The following is a 14,351-nucleotide window of genomic DNA, read 5'->3' on the forward strand; positions in this document are numbered from 1 at the left end:
TTTCTCTAGTAATTCATACAATATTTCTAAACCACGAATTGAATACTTTTCTTAAATGATAATAGCATCTTGTCAAACCATTGGGTACGTGAATCATAAAGTTAAACCTTAGAATAAGATTATATCTAGTGTAACATAACTTATGATGCTAGATATATTTTTGTAAAAGGAGACTTTTGGATCCACAAATTGATTAGATATTTTTTTAGCATAAAATGTTGATGTTACATAATTATTTTAATTTTCTATCTTATACTTCTCTATCATCAAATGTCTACCAAGATATGTATAGGCTTTCATTGTGTAAGATCTCTTCTTCCCTACCTATTGCCAGGAAAGTAATTGTTCTCATCTAAGGTATATAGTAACGTTGTGGTACTTGTTCGGAAAGGATTAACCTATCTCGTAACCTCATACGGTCCACTAAAAAATTATATTAAAAAATTTGTATTTCCTTATTTTATGTACCGTTTTATAATTTTCATTTCAAGAACCATCAAAACACCAAATGATGCAAAGGAGCCGAATAAAACTATAATGTAACTTATTTTCAAACTCAAAAATAAACTGAAAATCTCAATATATTTGGTTACGTATAACCTTACACCATCTCACTTTATTATGTAGTGTTAAAAGTCATTATCTTGGTACCTTAAAACAAGTTGCCCATCTTATATTTCAATGATCAAATATTGTATTTGCTAGTTTAGTTGGTGTTTTAAAGGAGAATTTACTAGTAATAGAAAGAGATTTTAATAATGCAAAAGGTTTGTCTTACGTAAGAATGCAAAAGGTTCAAAGAGCTAAATAGCTCCAACATTATGACTTTTGTTATTATCATGATTGTTTGCACGTACAGGTTATATCGACAAATTCTCCATCTATGATGCTTCTCAATAAAAATAAAAATATATTTTTTCATCATTGATATGTAGCGTTGAAGATAGATTATGTGGTTCTATTTAATTAGGTAAGATATATTATAAATATAATTAGATTCTGATTATTGTTATTGATCAATAGAAAAAAAATTTATGTTATAATATAATTCTTTAAGGGATGCTATACTCTTTGCTCTCGCTTATAAATAGATATAATTTCTAGGGGCTAAAAAGATGCATCTCAACGTAGTTGAGAGATTAAGATTTTTCTCCTAATCTCCCTAATCCATCAATCTAAGTGATCATGTAAAAAGATAGGAGAATGAATGTCTTGTTCTTCTTACATATTGATATGATGATGATATACTTATAGATCAGATAAGGTTTATTCTTCTAAACAACAATAAAAAGTACATATCGTAATAATATTAGATCTAATTTTATTTAATTTCATATTCTAGCATAAAAAAATTTTCGCATTATAAATTTTACATTAACAGAAGTTACATATAATTTTTTTTATTAAAACAAGTGAAGTCATTTACTCTTTCGTTCACCCATCCTATGTGATGAGGCCCAAGAGTGAGTGAGTTCAATCGGCCATAGTCCAAGCACTCACTTGAGTGGACAGGTCAAACATTCATTTGACCTAGATTAATCGGGTTCAAGTGTTGGGCAATCAGGTGCCCATTTGATTTGTAAATAATAAATTTGAACCTATAAAAATGGTTATAGTATAATATAACATATAAATTTGGTGACAGTACTAAAGTTTTATATACTGGACTAATGGATATATTATATAATAATATTTATAATTTTAGCGATAGATATTTATAACTTTATGTAGAGAATAATTGTAGAACAAAACCTAAAGATAAAATAGAACCAAAAGATCATTTACGAGGACAATGATGTCCTAACGATCGGAATATCCGACATCAGAAGGGATTAAATATTTATAATTATATATTATTTTTTATAATATCATTATACATTTACATTAATTATAGTTGTACATCCATTTTTTAAAATTTAAAAATAAAATTATAATTTTATATTTTTAATAAAAAATAAAAAAAATCCATCAAATTGGAACCAACCCAACAACGATTTTGATTCTAAATATTGACAAACTAAAATTTCGAATTGAAACCCATTTACTTAGGATAGATATAACCTTATGAAAGTCACTCTCTTGACAATTTGAGACTTGTTCGTAGCTTTAAAACACATTGCCTTATATTCGAATTATCAAATCTTATATTTGCTAGTTTAGGTAGAGATTTGAATGCTTTAAATTTGACTACATATGTTTTCTTACACATAGAATAAATAGTTCGGATATTATGGCTTTTGTTATTATTGTGATTGTTTGCACTTGTTGGATTTATTGGCAAATTCTCACTGATTTAGATTAATAGATGAAGCAATTGAAGTCAATGAGCGCCCGATAAGATGGGCCGGGCGTGCGAGTTGAACCGGGTGCGGCCCAGGCGCCCGCCTGATCAAGGTTGCGTCGAGCTCAAGTCAATTCAATTTGGATCTCTGGTTCGATTGAACCAGATGAGAACGGCATTCTCAAATTGACACCCGTGCCCTAAATGCCGCGGTGAAGCTGTCTCCTTCTCCACAGCTACCGCGACTGCGGCGTTTTCCTTGGCGAAAGGCGGGACCAGCGTTGGCATCTTCCTCCGTCGAGCTCTTATCACTGCGGCGTTTTCCTCGGCGAACGGTGCATGCTGCGGCTTCCTCTCCGTCGGCGAACGGTGACTGCGCTCGGTATCTCTCTCTTACTCCTCCTTCTCCTCCTCTTCCTCCTTCGCCGTTAATTATATGTGCTTTCCCTGCACATCATCAACAGTGGCTTCTTTAGCATGTTGAACCTCACAAATTCCTGTTGTTAATTTCTTAAACTGTGTGTTTTCTAATTACCAGTCGAGTTAGACCTATAACAAAATAATCTCTTTACATTCTTGTTGAAAAGGATCAATTATTCTGGAAGTGCTCATTTGATATGTTACTGGTTTTAGTTGTAGGACATTAGTGAATCTGATGTTAGACAAAACATTATGCATCTTCCACCTAATCTTAGTGCTGAAGTACCCATTGCAAGTCATCGACTGATGTTCAACCTATTAGTACAAAGTTGAATATCATCTGTATACAATCAACATAGTAAATGCCATTGTCACTCTTATGCTGCATATTTGATGAAAATACATTTGATATAATTTTTCAATATCTGCAGGGATATAGTGTGCTTCACAGTTTCCAAAGCTACTAGCTACAATAGATAAATAGCGGAAGGTAGTGTCAGTGTGCATGTGTCATATCAAGACATTATTTCAGTGGTGGTTAATAGCTTGGATGTGAGCATGGTAATAAGTAAATGTTCAATTGGTACTCTTAATCAACATTCAAACACGATTTAGAGGCTTACATCTGAAAGAAACTGTTAATGGGAACTGAATGCAGGTGGATTTACGTGAGTGGTAGGGGAATGTTATCCGATACAGATGTTTAGTTGGAAGCTTTCAACTTCCTTTTGGTTGGAAGCAGATACAGAAAATATATTTAGTTCGGATGTGCTTGATTTGAGGTAGAAGAGGCATTTGGACTTGGAGAGGACAGCAATAAAACTACTTTTCTTGTGTTTTTCTGCAAACAGTGTGTGATACTGCTTCAAAATATAATGTTTTTGGTGCAAAAGAGGCTCTTTTGCATTCTCCCATGTAACAAGTCCACCGTCCATCTTTCTTGCTATGAAATCTGCAGACTGTTTAGTAGCTTTTCCACCGCCAAAGACCAAATTTCAGATCATAAATCCAACTTTACCGTGGTCAATTCCCTTCAATCATGTGAACTTTCCTCAGAAAAGGCTGCAAAAACAGCCAAGTGTCGCACCTGTCACACAAAATCTTCAAGTTCAAGTCTTTCCATTGAGTTCTTTAAGCAGAGTGGTTGGAGTGATGCACAAGTCATGAAGCTTATGCAGAGGGAACCCTGGCTTCTACGTGCTAACGTAGAGACTATCCTGAAGCCCAGGATGAGATCTTTGCAGGACATGGGATTTTCTGACACTGAAATAGTTCAGCTGGTTTCATCATGTCCGTGTCTGCTCTATTTACGTGATATCCAACCAAGGATCGACTTCTGGAGGTCACTTCTTGGTTCTCATGAGAGGTTAATTAAAGCCAGCAGGAGGAGCATGTTTCTCCTTTCTTCTAGCTTGGCTGGAAAGATTGAGCCCAATATATCTCTTTTGAGAGAGTGTGGCTTCAGTGAGCAATTCATCGCGCAGATGGTGGTCGCACAACCGAGTTTTTTTTGTCGAACGAACAAATATATCGACGAATCTATCAAACGTGTTGAGGAGTTGGGTGTGTCACGGGACTGTAAAATGTTCCCTCATGCACTTTTATCAGTCATGACCCAGAGCAGGTCCAGGTTTGATGCTACCTTTGCAACCTTGATGAGCTTTGGGTGGTCCCAACCAGACAGCCTTGCTACATTCAGGAAGCATCCAGGCATTTGGAATTACTCAAAGAAGAACATATCTGACAAGGTGACATTCCTGATGAAGGAAGCTGGTTGTGAGCTGACATATATCATTGGCCATCCCGTGCTTCTTACATATAGCTTGGAGAAGAGGTTGAGACCTCGATATGAAGTTGTGAATTTTCTTGATCAGAATAAATTGCTGGATAAAGGATATAACCTGCTATCTGTCATACTGCTGTCTGAAGAGAAGTTCAGAAACAAATTCCTTTTCCTGCTACGCAAGGAGAAATTTATTGCTCAATATGATTCCTACGTTGTTGCTGTGCAGGGAAAGCACCACGTTGTTGTGGAAAACTAGGATTTCAAGTGCTTCCTTAAGACAAAGTGTCATCCTATTGCATGCTGACTGCAAATTAATCACTTTATATTTGTGACAATTTAAATTCTGCAAGAGTTTCTTGGAATTGAACTTCCACGTTGATTTGGTGATTGTTCTTTTATTTATTTATTCTACAACAAAAGGTACTCATTCTTTTATGCTAATGTCTCAGAAATTTGTGTGGGGGAAAGTCAATTACTTCAGAAAGGTAACCAAAATATCAAGCTTATGTGTTCTGTTTCTACCATATTTGGCTAATTCTGCGAGTCCATCGATCAGTGTCAACTTTGTCTTGGTCAGGTTAATTGTTGTGAAGGCATATTGGTAACTGTGCTATCATTTAGATGATTGTGATCTAAGTAATAAGGACACCTTTCTTTTGAAGGCGGACATCTCAAAGAATTATGTAAGAGCCGCTTGGACGGAACATACTTGAAAGGAAACATATGACTATTAACATATTTGTTCTGGTCATATCCAGACTCACACATTAAAAAATTAAGAGCAATACGTTTAATTTAACGCATTAAACAACAGATCTATATTAAATTTGATACACATCTGTATTGTTATATAATTAGATTATATGTTTGACTTTGCTTGTGCGATCTAATAGACCCAACATGTCTCCCGCGTTTGGTTTCATTTAATTATTAAGACCCATGCATTTTGCCACAGTCGAGCATTTATTTGTATGTTTGAATTCATCTGAACCAAATTGAGCACACAGGTCCAGAAAAAATATTGAATTTGAGCTACGTTGGTTGTATCTTTAGTTTTTTTTTTATAATAACAGTTTAATTGTATTAGGAGAACAATTAGTTGGTAGGTAATAAAATGAACACATCTATGACATATATCTGCAATTAGTTATGAAGCTTTTTTTTTATTGTAATGTTGTATTATCATAACATATGAATATGCATAAGTGAAATCATAAATTTTATGAATTTGGATTGTAATTACCTTAAGTAGTCCATTATGAATGAATCTGCATTTGAAAGTAAAAATGAGATCGGCGACAAGTAAACTTGTGGCCGACAAAAAGGATCAGCTTTATTTTGATGAAGTGTGTGGTTCATCAAATCTCTTAGTTTCCTTATCTTCCCTACCTTTCTATGATTTCCTTTTTCAAACACATAGCAAAACCCCCAATGATCTAAATGTGCTGAACAACTATAGTGTAACTTATTTCTGAAAAATCACAATGCATTTAGTCATGTATAACTAGTCCTAACTGAATCACAACGAACCCATTGTGACGGGTTTGAATCACAACTGAATCGATGCATTTAATTAGGTATAAATACGATGGATTTGAATTGAATCAAACTAGAATCGATGGTTCGTTGATTGCAAATTAAATCAGAATCGACCAAGGTTGATTTAATTCAGGTTCTTAAGTTCAAACAATTAGAATCAACGATCCTGGAATTAACGATTATGCTTCCTATTTAAGCCATCGATTTGATGGTATTTTATATAAAATAAACCTCGATCAAATAGGTTATCGATGGATAATTGAGCTTAAACAATTGGGCCCAATAATCCGTGCTTCTCCCAACAATCGAAGGAGTGTCAAATGACCAATTTACCTCTCCCATATAAATAGCTATATTTAGGGTACTTTAGTTATTTTATAATTAAAAATTATTAAAAATTAGAAAATAAACTAGTCCTTCCAATAAGCAAATAATAACTAGTTATCGAGAAATTTTAGGAAAAAAAATTAAAAACCTTATAGATACCCCAAAAATCTTTTATCATTTATCACCTCATTTGATTAAGCACTTATCGAAGTTTGAACACTCCGATGCTCTTTTCTTAATCCGATGGCAAATGAAATCCGATGGCTTTATTGGCAAGTGGAAGCCATCACTTCACCGTTGATGTCACCGGCCGCCCGACAAATGGGCCGGGCGAGCGAGTTCAACCGGGTGCAGGCCAGGCGCCCGCCAGATTCAGGTTGCGTCAGGCACGAGTCGAGTCAATTTGGATCTCTGGTTCGATTGAACCAGATGAGAACGGCATCCTCAAATCGACACCCGTGCCCTAAATCCAGCGGTGAAACTGTCTCCCTCTCCACAGCGACCGCGACTGCGGCGTTTTCCTTGGCGAAAGGCGGGAGTAACGTTGGCATCTTCCTCCATCGAGTGTTTTTCGCTGCGGCGTTTTCCTCGGCGAACGGTGCATGCTGCGGCTTCCTCTCCGTCGGCGAACGGTGACCGCGCTCGGTATCTCTCTCTTACTCCTTCTCCTCCTCTTCCTCCTTAGCCGTCGCACAATCCCTTCTCCTCCCTCCTCTTCACTCTTTCCCCGCCTCGTCGCTGCCCCCGTTACCCGATCCCTCCTTACTCTTCCCCCTTTCGCCGCAGCTCTCCCGCTTCCCCGACACCATCCTCCTCCTCCCTCTTTCCCCTGTTCATAAGCAGCGCCCCGCCCCTCTTCCCGATCCCTCCCCCTTCCACCACTTCACCACAGCCACCTTCACCATCCTCCGACTCCTCCGACCGCAACAGCGCCCTCTCCATTTTCCTACTCCGGCCCCGACAGCCCCCTCTCCATTATCCTGCTCCGGCTCCGATAGCCCCTTCTCCATTATCCTGCTCCGGTCCCGAAAGCCCCCATCTCCCTCCTCTACCCACCTCTTCGCCCTCTCTATACATCTTCCCCTCCCCTTTCCTACTGCCTGATAGTTACCCGCTACCCTCCCGACAAACAGTCAGCAGCATGTCATGAGCATTTACTTTAAAGAAATAGCAAGTCACAGTATGCAAGTCAAATACTGTTGTTAAGATAAACAGCAGAAGTGCTGCTTTTAGAGAGAGCAAAGAGAATTGGGGGAAGTCTTAGAGAGAAAAAAAAGGCACGGAAAAGATAGAACAAGAGATAGCAGAGACAATAATTGGGTCACCGTCCAAAGAAAATCATAATCATTTGTCAATAGAATCATGTAGAAGTCTGACTATTCCTCATGTGAAGCATTTTAATTTAAAACATACCTAAGATAATACTAATCTGACTAGGTTTCCCAAAAGAAACTCTCTCAACAGCAACTGCTTATTTTGATGAATTGTTTGCTTCATCATACCTCTTAGTTTTCTTACTATGTTTACTGCATTGCAGTTTCCATTTCAAGAACATCAGAAAATTTCAACACAAAACGCCAAATGATACAAAGGACTCGACTCAATCATACAAAGGACTCGATTCAATCTAAAGTACAAGTTGAGTAAACAACTACAATTTGACTTGATTTCGAAACTCGAAAATAGACCCAAAACCTCAATGTATTTGGTTAGGTATAACCTTACACCTTTATGCCAGCATAGTGTGTTCTCTGCTGTAGTGCTGAAAGCAACTATCTCCGCTACTTGAGGCTTGTTTGCACCTCAAAACACACAGGCCTGCTTATATTTGAATTGTCAAATCTTGTATTTGCTGGTTTAGTTGGTGATTTGAAGGGGCCTTTACCAGTAACAACAGAAAGAGATTTGAATGCTCTTAATTTAACTACAGATATTTTCTTATACAGAGTTCAATGATGCAGAAGATCCATGTGGCTGATCATGAATAGTTTGGACATCGCGGCTTTTGTTATTATTGTGGTTGTTTGAACTTGCTGGTTTTATTGGCAAATTCTCACTGATCTAGGTTATGCCAGCGAAGCTTCTCAAATAAAAGACTTTCTTTTTTCTTCATTAATGATAAAAAGCTGAGGATACATATATTTTTTTGTGGTAGCTGAAGTTATTTACATGAGCAGTTTTCCTCTTAAATTATGTTTTTTTATCATCATAGAACCAAATAAACTAGTAGTTTTTCTTGATCGAGGCAGTTTTCTTACCTTTTTATTCATTTTTCGGAAAATTTGTTGCCCTTATCTGGTCTTCCAGCTATGTTGTTGTAATTTTTGTCAAGTTGCACATCATCAGAAAATTACTGTTGTTAATTTCTTAAAATGTGTGTTTCCTAATTACCAGTCGAGTTAGACCTGTAACAAAATCATCTCTTTACGTTCTTGTTGAAATGGATCAATTATTCTGGAAGTGCTCATTTGAAATGTTACCGGTTTTAGTTGTAGGACATCAGTGAATCTGATGTTAGACAAAACATTATGCATCTTCCACCTAATCTTAGTGCTGAAGTACCCATTGCAAGTCATCGACTGATGTTCAACCCATTAGTACAAAGTTGAATATCTTCTGTATACAATCAACATAGTAAATGCCATTGTCACTCTTATGCTGCATATTTGATGAAAATACATTTGATATAATTTTTCAATCTCTGCAGGGATATAGTGTGCTTCACAGTTTCTAAAGCTACTAGCTACAATAGATAAATAGCGGAAGGTAGTGTCAGTGTGCATGTGTCATATCAAGACATTATTTCAGTGGTGGTTAATAGCTTGGATGTGAGCATGGTAATAAGTAAATGTTCAATGGAACTCTTAATCAACATTCAAACACGATTTAGAGGCTTACATCTGAAAGAAACTGTTAATGGGAACTGAATGCCGGTGGATTTACGTGAGTGGTAGGGGAATGTTATCCGATACAGATGATTAGTTGGAAGCTTTCAACTTCCTTTTGGTTGGAAGCAGATACAGAAAATATATTTAGTTCGGATGTGCTTGATTTGAGGTAGAAGAGGCATTTGGACTTGGAGAGGACAGCAATAAAACTACTTTTCTTGTATTTTTCTGCAAACAGTGTGTGCTACTGCTTCAAAATATAATGTTTTTAGTGCAAAAGAGGCTCTTTTGCATTCTCCCATGTAACAAGTCCACCATCCATCTTTCTTGGTATGAAATCTGCAGTCTGTTTAGTAGCTTTTCCACCGCCAAAGACCAAATTTCAGATCATAAATCCAACTTTACCGTGGTCAATTCCCTTCAATCATGTGAACTTTCCTCAGAAAAGTCTGCAAAAACAGCCAAGTGTCACACCTGTCACACAAAATCTTCAAGTTCAAGTCTTTCCGTTGAGTTCTTTAAGCAGAGTGGTTGGAGTGATGCACAAGTCATGAAGCTTATGCAGAGGGAACCCAGGCTTCTACGTGCTAACGTAGAGACTATCCTGAAGCCCAGGATGAGATCTTTGCAGGACATGGGATTTTCTGACATTGAAATAGTTCAGCTGGTTTCATCATGTCCGAATATGCTCTTTTTACGTGACATCCAACCGAAGATCAACTTCTGGAAGTCACTTCTTGGGTCTAATGAGAGGTTACTTAAAGCCTGCAGGAGGAACATGTTTCTCCTTGCTTCTAGCTTTGCTCGAAAGATTGAGCTCAATATATCTCTCTTGAGGGAGTGTGGCATCAGTGAGCAACGCATCGCACAGATGGTGGTGGCACAACCGAGATTTTTTTGTCGAAGAAACAAATTTATCGACGAATCTATCAAACGTGTTGAGGAGTTGGGTGTGTCATGTGACTGTAAAATGTTCCCTCATGCACTTTTAGCAGTCGTGACCTTGAGCAGGTCCAGGTTTGATGCTACCTTTGCAACCTTGATGAACTTTGGGTGGTCCCAACCAGACAGCCTTGCTGCATTCAGGAGGTATCCAGTCATTTGGAAGTACTCAAAGAAGAACTTATCTGACAAGATGACATTCCTGATGAAGGAAGCCGGTTGTGAGCTGACATATATCATTGGCCATCCCGGGCTTCTTACATTTAGCTTGGAGAAGAGGTTGAGACCTCGATATGAAGTTATGAATTTTCTTGATCATAATAAATTGCTGGATAAAGGACATGACCTGCTATCTGTCATCCTGCTAACTGAAGAGAAGTTCAGAAACAAATTCCTTTTCCTGCTACGCAAGGAGAAATTTATTGTTCAATATGATTCCTATGTTGTTGCTGTGCAGGGAAAGCATGACGTTATTGCGGAAAACTAGGATTGCAAGTGCTTCCTTAAGACAAAGTGTAACCTATTGCATGCTGACTGCAAATTAAACACTTTATATTTGTGACAATTTAAATTCTGAAAGAGTTTCTTGGAGTATTACTTCCATGTTGATTTGGTGATTTTTCTTCTATTTATGTTTTCTACAACAAAAGGTACTCAATTCTTTTATGCTGATGTCTCATAGTCAATTACTTCAGAAAGGTAACCAAAATATCAAGCTTTTGTGTTCTGTTTCTACCATTTTTGGCTAATTCTGCCAGTCGATCGATCGGTGTCAACTTTGTCTCGGTCATGTTAATTGTTGTGGAGGCATATCGGTAACTGTGCTGTCATTTAGATGATTGTGATCTAATTTAAAAAGGATACCTTCCTTTTGAATGTGGACATCTCAAAGAATTATGTAAGAGCCGCTTGGACGTACTTCAAAGCCAACAAAAGATGTGGATATGATTATTACATATTTGTTCTAGTCATAACCAGACACACACATTAAAAAATTAAGACCAATACGTCAATTTTAATCGTATAATTTTAGACATTAAACAACTGATCTATATTAAATTTGATACTCATCTTTATTGTCATGTGATTATTGTTATATAACAATAATTATATAACACGTTGTATTGTTATATAAATTTTGATTACTAATTCTTAATTTATCAAGAGGTTAGTATCTGTAATTTTTGCTTGGCACAACTTGATTTGTGTTATGAATTTTCCTTTTTTTTCCCGTATGTAATTATTATTTTGGTGTCTTCAAAATAAGTAACAGTATCAGTATTTTTTATTAATATATTTAATTGCTAAAATTTTAATTTAATAAAAGATTCTAAAAAAGACTCGGAAAAATAGAAAAAGAAGGTTGTTGGATGGTTGTGGGGCAACTATTGATTATTAATCGATGATAATATCGAAGTGTGTAAAATTCTTTTCAAATGGTTTGAAAAGACATAAAAGATATCTATTTATACAATTTTGGATAATAAAAAATAATATTATTTTTTGAACCAAATGAGTTCCAGAAAATTTGCTGCTTTTGTTCTCATTTATTTTTCAACAAGTTCCCCTTAATAATTCGCTGACAAGTTCCTTCATAGTCAATTTTTTCTTCTCTTCACGATGGACAGTTATGATTTGTTTGTTTTATAACATAATTATTTATTTCAAAAAAAAAGAAGAAAATAAATTGCTAACACAAGATTTCACCTTCAGATGATCTCAAGTTATGAAGGCCCTTTAGCATGAAACTTCTAACTATGAAGGTTCGTGGGAACCACAAGTAACAAGCTTTAGTAATTTGAAAAAATAATTTTCTTATTAAACTATTTCTCGAGCACTCTATACTTATGTGTTTGATCATGGGAAGGACCTCTTAAGTTGCTGCATCATCAAACTGCTTCTGTCTTTTCTCTTTCCTCATTAGGTTTCAACAAAAATTGTCTATCTTTCGGTTGACAAAGTTATCATCTATGTAAGGAATTTGAAAGTGGTTATGAAATACTACTTTTGTTGATATGAATATGTAAGTTATCTATCCTTTTCTAACCTGAGTTTGCATTACCTGATATATATATAAATTTACAAACTTCTTTTACATTGCACTCTCTCTGCAAGACATATGATGCATAGCATCAGCAGTTAGCATAATACAAATAATAAATATCATATTAATTCTAATGTCAGCAGTAGCAATTAGCATAATACAAATAACAAATATCATATTAATTCTAATGTCAGTAGTATGTCTCATTATTCCTTTCATAATATGTACTTTTGTTAAAAGTTCATCTACATCATAAAAAATGAAGTAAATGACAATTTAGTTTATCATACATGGAATTTGCTATCGTATATTCGTGTGATTGTTAAGTCATCCCGTACTTAATTTTTGAAACAAGCATATCACCTTTGGCAGCAGGCTTTGCAGCAAATGTACAACATCATCATAACTCGCTAATCAGCACCATGGTTTCTTGCCTTGGGTGACTAATTCCAATGCCTTCGGGCTCTTAGCTCCCTATGGATCACTCGTTCTCTCTCAAAAACTAGCTTAGAAATCTTTGGAGGAGGTACAACGATTACTTGATATTCAAATACGGGCGACCAAGTCAATTGCCCAAGATGGATACCAACATTATTCTAGTCAAACCTTAGAATAATGTTATATCTAGTGTAACATAACTTAACTTATGATGCTAGATTTATTTTGTAAAAGGAGACTTTTGGATCCACAAATTGATTAGATATTTTTTTAGCATAAAAATTTGATGTTACATAATTATTTTAATTTGCTATCCTAGGCTTCTCGCTCATCAAATGTCTATCTAACAAGATATGTATAGGCTTTCATAGTGTAATATTTATATTTATTATTTTTAGGGAAGTCAAAAGATCTCTTCTTCCCTATGTTTTGCCAGGAATGTAGTTGTTCTCGTCTAAGTTGTACAGTAACGTTGTAATACTTATTCCCAAGGGATCAACCTATCTCGTAATCTCATACAGTCTATTAAAAAATTATATTAAAAAAATTAGTATTTCCTTATTTTATGTACCACTTTATAATTTTCATTTCAAGCACCATCAAAACACCAAATGATGCAAAGGAGTCAAATAAAACTATAATGTAACTTATTTCCAAACTCAAAAATAAACTCAAAATCTCAATGCATATGGTTAGGTATTACCTTACATCTTTATCTCACTATATTCTCTTCTTTGCAGTGTTAAAAGTCATTATCTCGGCAACTTGAGGCTTGTTTGTACCTTAAAATAAGTTGCCTAGCTTATATTTCAATGATCTAATATTGTATTTGATAGTTTAGTTGGTGATTTGAATGAGAATTTACTAGTAATAAAAAGAGATTTTAATGATTTTAATTTGACGACATACTACGTTGTCTTATATAAGAGTGCAAAAGATTCATTTAGCTAAATAGTTCCAACATTATGACTTTTGTTATTATCATGATTGTTTGCACCGGCAGGTTATAGCTAAATGGTCCAAGCACTCACCCGGGTTCAATTGTTGGGCCGATCAGACGTTCATCTTATCCAACTTTAGTTGGATCGAGCTTAAGTCAAACTAATTTGATTTCACTTGGATTCAAGTGCCCATTTGATTTGTAAATAATAAATTCGAACCTAAGAAAATGATTATAGTATAATATAACATATGAACTTGCATCAGTCAAACCATAAATGAATCTGGATTGTAATTACCCTTATGAGTGAATCTGCATTGAAAGTAAAAATGATTTACTTGTCGCCGACAAGATGGATCAGCTTTCTGTTGATGGTGTGTGTGGTTCATCAAATCTCTTAGTTTCCTTATCTTGTCTAAATGATCTAAGTGCGCAGAACAACTATAGTGTAACTCATTTCTAACTCCAAAATAGTCCCAAAGTCTCGATACATTTAGTTAGGTATTACTAGTCGTTATCTACGACTGGTTTAAATCACAACCGAATCAAACCAGCTCGACGGTTCATTGATTGCAAATCAAATCGGAATCGGACATGGGTAATTTAATTATGTTTCTTAGGTTTGAAAAATTAGAATCATCGATTCCGTAATTGATGGTGTTTTATATAGAAAAATCTCGATCAAATAGGTTGGCGATAGATAACCAGGCTTAAACAATTAGGCCCAATAGTGAATGCTTGGCCCA

At 35.7% G+C, this 14,351-nt stretch overlaps 2 long non-coding RNA genes across 2 annotated transcripts; both read left to right on the top strand.

Annotated features, from left to right (window-relative positions):
- The first annotated feature begins 2,473 nt into the window (after positions 1 to 2,473).
- Positions 2,474 to 4,866, top strand: LOC135594696 (uncharacterized). The gene is made up of 2 exons (XR_010480199.1): positions 2,474 to 2,663; positions 3,133 to 4,866. It is a non-coding gene; the product is annotated as an uncharacterized LOC135594696 (long non-coding RNA).
- Positions 4,867 to 6,802: 1,936 nt separating this feature from the next.
- On the top strand, positions 6,803 to 10,811 carry LOC135594697 (uncharacterized). The gene is made up of 2 exons (XR_010480200.1): positions 6,803 to 6,998; positions 9,061 to 10,811. It is a non-coding gene; the product is annotated as an uncharacterized LOC135594697 (long non-coding RNA).
- The last annotated feature ends 3,540 nt before the right edge of the window (positions 10,812 to 14,351 follow it).

Source organism: Musa acuminata, chromosome BXJ1-10 (assembly GCF_036884655.1).
Source record: "Musa acuminata AAA Group cultivar baxijiao chromosome BXJ1-10, Cavendish_Baxijiao_AAA, whole genome shotgun sequence".
Lineage (NCBI taxonomy): Eukaryota > Viridiplantae > Streptophyta > Magnoliopsida > Zingiberales > Musaceae > Musa > Musa acuminata.